We start from the raw sequence: 8,628 nt of genomic DNA, 5'->3' as shown, positions 1-8,628 counted from the left end.
AAAGATAAATTTAAAAAATTGACATCAAACATCATTTCTAAGAGTATATCCTCAAAAATCAGAAACAAGGTTCAGATTCCTGTTACCATCTCTTTAATTCAATAGTTTTCTAGTTACTATCCTTTTCAATAAATCAATTAAAAGAGTAACACTTGGAACACATAGAAAACAATTATTTTTAGCCAGTGTAATCATCTACTTGAAAAACCAAAAGGAACCTACAGATAAAGTATTAAAATTAATGAGAGTTTTTCAAGGCTGTAATATATAATATTGATATCAAAGTCAATTTTAATTTTATACCCCATCAAAACTGATAAAAAATGTAGTTTAAGAAGATATCATTTGTAATAGCCAACACAATGCTTTTTGAATATAACAGAAAGTTTAAGATTACTATGGAGAAAACAGAATACTTTATTGAAATACACTATTAAATAGGAACTGAATATGGAGAAGGAAATGGCAACCCACTCCAGTACTCTTGCCTGGAGAATCCTACGGAGGGAGGAGCCTGGTAGGCTACAGTCCATGGGGTTGCAAAGAGTCAGACACAACTGAGTGACTTCACTCACACTCACTCACTCAAATATATAAAAAGATATACCATATTCATGGGTTGAAGACTCAATTTTGTAAAGAAACTTCAATATGGTATTCCAAAGTGACAAGTGTCCTGACTAGCAGAGCTAGTCAGGGCACAAACTCAAATCCTTATGTGTTATAAAGCTAAGTCCTCTAAATGTCTCTGGTAATGATAAACACTAATAGTAAATTCAGTTATTAAAAGTACAATATGTATTTTCTATTGATAATCATAGCAATAGGACAATAAGGAACTGAAAGCTATGCAAAATTAGAAGAATACATCATTTTGGGAAAGATACCAAATTTTAAAAGTTAAAATGAAATGACAGAAAATTTAAAAATTCATTTTGTGATAAGTAAGTCTTCACATTGGAAATAGCCTCAGTCTAATGAGCATGGCAATTTTGAATTATTTATGCATAACCTACCAGGTCTTATGTCCCAACCAAATTCTGCAACATAAATTTTTATGAAGGAATGAGGATAATTCAGAAATCTTAGGAAACTTCCAATAAAAATAAAACAACAACTCTGAAAATTATGAGAATAATAAAGAAATAATGTATATCTTGGCTGATGATATTTTAGATCAAATTAGGCACATCGTGCAAAGCTGAGTTTGTAATCTTTGAATCTGCGTATGTTGTTTAAAAGCATTTGGAGACCCAGATGTCCCAGGTGGCACAGTGGTAAAGAATCAGCCTGCCAATGTAAGGGGCATGGGTTTAATCCCTGGGTTGGGAAGATTCCCTGGAGAGGGAAATGGCAACCTGGTCCGGTATTCTTGCCTGGGAAGTCCCATGAACAGAGGAGCCTGGTAGGCTTAAGTCCATTGCAAAAAGGGTTGCAAAAAGAGTCAGACACGACATAGCAACTGAACACATGCCATCAGTGTGATAGTGTGCTGAGAACTGAACAGTAGTGTATAAAGGAAGTATTGTCCCTGCCTTCAAGGAACTTGCAGCCCAGAGAGGAATATCATTAACACACTTCAATAGACAACTATATTGCAATGTAATATTCATTAAAAATTCTTTATTGCCAAGTGCCATAAGTGCTATGGGAGCTCACAGCAGAGACCCTCAAGACATATGGAGAACATACTTTTTCAGGAAGTCTTCCTGGAAGAGGTGCTGTTTAAGTGTGACCTTGGGTAAGGGGATACTCTTTCTCTGTGAGTGGTGCTCTGAAAAGGACTCAGCTGAGAACTCTCAGCTGTTTATGCTCCTAGAAGCTGGCAAAATGAAAGCCTCCATTCTGCAGGCAGCTCGGGGCTGCACATAGCTGTAACCACTTTGGTGATCTGGACAGCAGTGGCTCTCAAGCTTGAGGGTGCATTGGAATCACCTGGAGGGCTTTTTAAACCAGATTTCTGGGCCCCATCCCCAGATTATCTGACTTAAATAATCTTGAGAGGGTCCCAATATTTACATATATAACGTGTTCCCAGGTGATGCTGCTGCTGCCTCAGGATTCACACTTTGAAAACCACTCTGCAGAGAAGGCTGTACTTGAAATGACACTCCAGAGCATTCATTCTGAGTAGATAAAGTTTAATAATATTTTCTGAATGAATAGCACCAAGTTTACAGATTCTACTTCCAAGTGAGGGTGAAAGTACATGATTACAATACAATGCAGTAAGAACCATAAGAAGTTAGTTGCCAACTATTAGCAGAGTTGCAGCAGAAAAGGGCCAATTTTTCCTTAGTTTGTCATGAGAATCTTGACAAACAAGTGAGCTGATCTCATCTTCTGGCTCAGTGAACTAATCAGAGGAGAACTTTTATCTTTGGGTCTTAGTTTTCTCAATAATAAAATGAGGAAATTAATAATATTGGTGGTGTTGTTAGGATAAACTAATGTGCGCATACATGTGTGCTTGCTCAGTCACTTCAGTCGTGTCTGACTCTGCAACCCTTTGGACTGTAGCCCTCCAGGCTCCTCTGTCCATGGACTTCTCCAGGTAAGAATGCTGGAGTGGGTTGCCATACCCTCCTCCAGGGGATCTTCCTGACCCAGGGATCTAACCTGCATCTTGTGCATTGCAGGTGGATTCTTTATCACTGAACTACCACAGAAGCCCCAGGATCAATGGGGATAATCGATAAAAAGTACTTCAAATATAAGGTAATATTAAAATATCTAGCTTTAGTTAGGTTTTGTTATTTTTTCATTTTTAAAAATTTGTTTTATTTAAGTATAGTTTATTTACAATGTGTTAATTTCTGCTGTACAGCACAGTGATTCAGTTATATATATATGTATATATATATATATATATATATACACACATTCTTTTTAATATTCTTTTCCATTATGGTTTGTCACAGGGTATTTAATATAGTTCCCTGGGCTGTGCAGTAGGTCGGAAAGCCCATTTTCTTAAGAAGATTATATAGTGTTAGTGGGAGACTTCACTCTACCTTTTGATGCTAGCTATGCCGGACTCAAGGAGATCCAACCAGGGCTAAAGGAGATTAGCCCTGGGTGTTCTTTGGAAGGAATGATGCTAAAGCTGAAACTCCAGTACTTTGGCCACCTCATGCGAAGAGTTGACTCATTGGAAAAGACTCTGATGCTGGGAGGGATTGGGGGCAGGAGGAAAAGGGGACGACAGAGGACGAGATGGCTGGATGGCATCACCGACTCGATAGACATTAGTTTGAGTGAACTCTGGGAATTGGTGGACAGGGAGGCCTGGCATGCTGCGATTCATGGGGTCGCAAAGAGTCGGACACGACTGAGCGACTGAACTGACTGACTGATGCGGGACTCAACACTATATATATTAATGACATTTACTAATACAGTGACATCTTGAACCTTAACCATGTAGAGTGTCATTCCCCGCAAAACTCAACAGCATATTTACAATCTCAAACCTAGTCTACAGAGAACAGCTACCACTGAGCTTCTCACTGGCGCTGGCATCTCACTTTTGGGGCCACTGCTATTGCTTTGGTGAAGGGAGTGTCCTCTGGGCTCTCCCGGGGAACATAGTCAGCTAGTAGTTTCTCTGACATTACAAAATAAATATGTTATAACATGCTAACTTCTCTGAGACCTTGGAACTCTTCTCCAATGTTTTTCCAAGGTAGTTCAAGCTTTGTTCTTTGCTTATCTTTCTAGAGCTCTTTGTTTGATATGACTGTATTATTGCAGTAAAGTCAGTGATACTTTTATGGGCCTTCAAATATTTTGTTTTACTGATAATACATAAAGAAACAGGAAGCTGGTGTTGACATTCTAACTCAGTTTCCTTTTTAATATTAATTTTGCCTTAATTTCAAAAAGTTGGATAAGTTGCAGATTTTTAAATGAAAGACAAATGCTATGCAAATGATAGAAGAATGAATATGCATTGGGTTAGAACTTCTATTTGGGGATTTCAATTTCATCTTTGACTGGCACTTTTCCTTTTTAAAAAATAAGTTTAATCTCTTTTGCCACATGATGGTAGTGTTGCTTCTCTTGTTAAGCCACAAAAATAGATTCAGATGCCAGTTAAAATCATAAAAAATATATTTCTCCAAGGAGATCTAACAATAAAACATTAGTTTTATAAAGAAAAAAGACTCCTACACATTTATGTTATTTTTAAAGAGCAGGAAACATCAATGCCAGTGTTTCCTGAGGAGAATTGCCGTTTCTTCCCTAGGAAACAGATCTTTGGATGTCTCGTTATCTCCTTTCTTAAGTGAATCTTGTTTTAGACATTGTCTTTCAAATTACTTCCCCTTTTAATTGGGTTGACAAGTATAATTTATTTCCTTCTAAGTTGATGTAGGTATTTATCTTGGAGAAGAGAAATTTTAAATGGCACTTACATTGATTGTAATCTACATAATCTTTTATAGCAGGTTTAGGATTAGAAGCCAACTTCGAAGTTGTCTAGTGTGACCCTCTATTTGCATGCAGTAATTTCTTCTGCATCATCCAGAACAGATGGCTGTGCAGTTTCTCAAGTGCCTCCAAGGATGCCCTTCAAGGCAGCCTCTGTTCATTGGCGGACTCCTAGAAAAGGAATTTGTTTGCTTTATGCTCAGCAGAATGTGGTGTTGCTTGGAAGCTGTGAAGCTTCTGTTTGCTTGAATTCAAAACCATTTCATTTGTCTGGAGGCAACCATCTTGTTGAGAGAATGAGTCACAGGATAAAATTATGAAATGTAGTTTGCTGCATACTGGAGTCAGTCACAATCTGTCCACAGATCCAAAAAATATTGAAGAAATATAGCAAGCTACATTTTGTACTCTGAGAGATCTGGGTTTAACATGTCAGAAATTATTTATTTTCCTCATGACCGTCATGGGTTTACTGAAATATTCAATTATGATTTTTGGTTGCTCTGTTCTCAGCAGTACAGTTTCCATTAACATTAAATTTCACAATCAGCAGATTTAGTGGAGGAAATAAATTCCTTTGTCACCTTGTCAAATGAGGTGATGGTGTGTGAGAAAGCATACCTATCTCAGCAGAGCCTTAGCTATTTTCTCCGGGGACAATTTTCTCTACACCCAGCAATCCAGTGACTCTGTAGCCTTTTGAAGGTAAGATAGTAAGAGAGGTTTGTGGAAAGATTTAGACTGAGTTTGCAGGGATCTGAATGGCAATAGGGTCACCAGGCATCCTAAATGCATTCTTCAGCTTTATAGATTTAGAAATGTCTTATCATTTCAGCAAGGGACTGATTATGCTCTTTGAAACCCACTAGAGTAACTGATCTCAAAAGAGAGTGAGATATAAGCCTGAGGTGCTCCATTATTATAATTCCCATGAGAAGGGCACCTGACAGAATAGTCTACAGTGGTCATAGCCCATGCTATACTATTTTAGTAAGTTTTGTAGTATCGGCTCCTGAGGGTCACTGTGTCAGGGGTAGATGAATCAAAACCTCATGAGATATGCTACTTTGGCAGATGGCTAGTCACTTCTACTTTGTATTCACACTTGTTGGTGATAATTTCAGAAGATGATGTTTCTGATCTTGACTTTAAATTCTTATCTGAGTCCTAAAACCACCTATTCTTGATAACTACATAGACTTTTATGATTGTAAATTTTGTGTTGTCTAAACTAGAAATCAAATATGAATCATATATTTTTCAAATGCATGCCATTTGTAATTATTTTTCTGGTAGTATATATCATTTTGATCTAGAGAGAAGGAAAAATGTTTTAATTTCTTCATATTTTGATCAGATATGGCAGAAACTGTGATTAATTGTATAGGGTGAAAAAATTAAGTAGTAATATTAGAATATAGAGTTAAATAACAATTAATTTTAGCCTTCAAGTGAAAAACCAAATTAAGATTCACATAATGTACATCTTCTTTCAAAAATCAATATTGACCTTCTTTTACTTGATGAAGGGCATCTACTTTATATATGTTTGCTCACTCAAAAAATTATAAAATAATACTTATTGTGTTAGACATGAAAGATACAAATATAAATAAGATATAATTTCTATCTCGAGATGTTTACAATCTAGTAGGAGAGGCTAACAGCTAAACAGGCAATTTTTAGTAGGATATAAAGAAGTACAAGGTGGTACTGATACATATAAAATGTTCCTAACCCAGGCTTTTATTATATTTCTCAATAATGAAGGGAAAGCATATTTAGTTAATATTTTTTAAAATAATTTTCCATAATCTTATTTTTGTTCTCAAAGATTAAAGATAAAATTAATATTTATCTGCAGAGATGAAATGCACTTATGTATGTTAGCATTATCAGTGTAATCAAGATTTTAATTTTGGAAGTTATGGCCCCCAAAGAAAGACAATTTATTACCATTGGGATGGTAATGCTGTAAGAATAATATCTCTAATTTTTAATGTCTCCTCCAATCCATCCCTCATTAAACATACAGTAGTCATGAAAACAGTATTCCTATAATGTGGGTGTAACTTCAGGTGACTCCCTTAGAACCTATTCTCTGCTCACCCCACGCACATAAACTTGTCCAACCAGATTGCTGCTCCAAAGCTCCTCCTCTTCAGGAATCCAGAATCTGCTAGTGTATGGAAGTCTATTTATGATATAAAACAGGAGTCACTACTTGGGACTATATGCTAGTTTTATGTGATATATAAAGTTATTACCCAAGATATTAGAGTCACTTGTAATGTTCCTTACTTAAACTACAACATTTTAGTGTCCTTAATATAAACTAACAGAACATACTCTATTGCACTTTCCAAAATCTGCAGAGAACAGAACCACTGGGCTAGAATGAGTCCTTCTTTAACAAACTGCAGAGAATTTGTGTTCGACATCCTTATCATATAGGGTATAGCCTTAAACTAGTTAGATCCCGTCAGTTACTTGACTAGCATAAATGGTATTCAGTAAAGTTTCACATACCCACCAACCCACTCAAATGGCATTTGTTGAGCTCCTATTATATGTTGGATACTGTTGTAGATTTGGGGGTTCCATTAAAAAAATAGCATGGCATCTCTCTCTCCAGGGAGTTCACACTATGTCATGGAAGGTGGACTTAGTAATGATCTATCATGTGAGAAGTATGAAATTATTTCTTGAACATAGTGCCATAAAAACACTAGACAGGAAGGATGAATATTGTCTTTTATGGATGGAGAAAGGCTCTAGAGAGAGGAGATCACACTTGTACTGATTCTTGAAGAATGAATAGTCATTTTCTAGATGACGAGAGTGAAGACATTTTGAGTGGAAGAAAATATTATCAGATATATTATGTATCATTCATTAATCTATTCATTTTTACATTCTAGCTTTTAGAAAGTTTGATGACCAGAAATATCTATGCTCACAGTATACCATCTTAACTTTCTACAAAAAAGATTTCACTGGATTGACTCAATATTCTGGTCATGGATTTTCCTAAGAAATGGCTTTATGAAGAATATGGATGCATTATTTTTAAAATGTTTTTGATGTGTATCATATGTTCATGTTGATTTTTCAATCTGAGTATTGTTGAATAAATGTTTTCTTCACACTCTGCACAAGTAATTATCTCTTCTTGGTCTTAAACTCTTCTAACCTTTTATCATCTTCCTTAATTGAGCTGTATGCACTTTCTCTTTAATCTAACTTCTTTACAATGTACGAAGAAGCAAAGACAACTAACAGATTCCAAGGCCAAGTCATACTTCAGCTAAATGCTTGGGAACACTGGACTCTTCCACAGCCACTGAAATGCTGGACTCTTCCATGGTCACTGAGTGTACATTCTGAGCCTTCTATTCATTTGCATCCTCACTTGAGACCGGAAGTCCTGAGTGGAATATCCAGTTATCTGAACCTGAGTCATTTATCTTAAGAAATCTTGGCTGCTCTTTACCTTCTCTAGTGGACACATGGCCCTTTACCTTTCACATGAAGAAGGATTTTCCCTCAAATTAAGAGAGGGCTTTAGATGTTGAGCAGTATAATACAATAGTCCCCATCTTGATCACTCTGTGGCCTTTGGTACCATTATCTACTCCCTTCTTGAAATAATTTATCATACTTCTAGATACTGTTACTTCTGTTACTTATAGATACTCTACTGCTTTTCTCTTCTTGATATCTCTCTGTTACCAATAGGTTAGCTATAAAATAACTAACATGAAATTCAATGCCCTTTATAATCATGCTCTTTGGATATGGGGCTTTACAATCCTCTTTGCATTCCAACTCTGCATTGTGCCATCAGATATCCTTGGTTCTTGATACAACTAACTAGTTGTTAATTTTCTCAATATATCCTTCACTTGAAAACATCCAGGAAAGCCTTTCTTCCTCTTTGTCTTTGGATTCATCCTTCAAGGTTCAGATTAATTGTGTGAAGTACTCCAGGATTGTCTCTGTGTAAAGGTAATCTCTTCCTTCTCTGCCTTCCCTTGGTACTTTACCTACCTAGTTTATGACTCTCTTCCAAACAGATTCTTTAAAAGAAGACTCTGTCCTATTTTAATTCAATATAATGCTATCCAAATGACTTTGAGTCATCTTAACTCCCTTTTTGGACATATCTGGATGTAAATTGTATGGTAATAAAAA

At 36.1% G+C, this 8,628-nt stretch overlaps 1 long non-coding RNA gene across 1 annotated transcript; it reads left to right on the top strand.

Annotated features, from left to right (window-relative positions):
• The first annotated feature begins 2,087 nt into the window (after positions 1 to 2,087).
• Positions 2,088 to 7,579, top strand: LOC129655288 (uncharacterized). Its single transcript, XR_008715869.1, has 3 exons — positions 2,088 to 2,554; positions 2,640 to 2,718; positions 7,356 to 7,579. It is a non-coding gene; the product is annotated as an uncharacterized LOC129655288 (long non-coding RNA).
• The last annotated feature ends 1,049 nt before the right edge of the window (positions 7,580 to 8,628 follow it).

The sequence above is a fragment of the Bubalus kerabau genome, chromosome 6 (assembly GCF_029407905.1).
Source record: "Bubalus kerabau isolate K-KA32 ecotype Philippines breed swamp buffalo chromosome 6, PCC_UOA_SB_1v2, whole genome shotgun sequence".
In the NCBI taxonomy this organism is placed as follows: Eukaryota; Metazoa; Chordata; class Mammalia; order Artiodactyla; family Bovidae; genus Bubalus; species Bubalus kerabau.
Note: the sequence above shows the minus strand (reverse complement) of the source record. Positions and strands in the feature narration are given on the sequence as shown.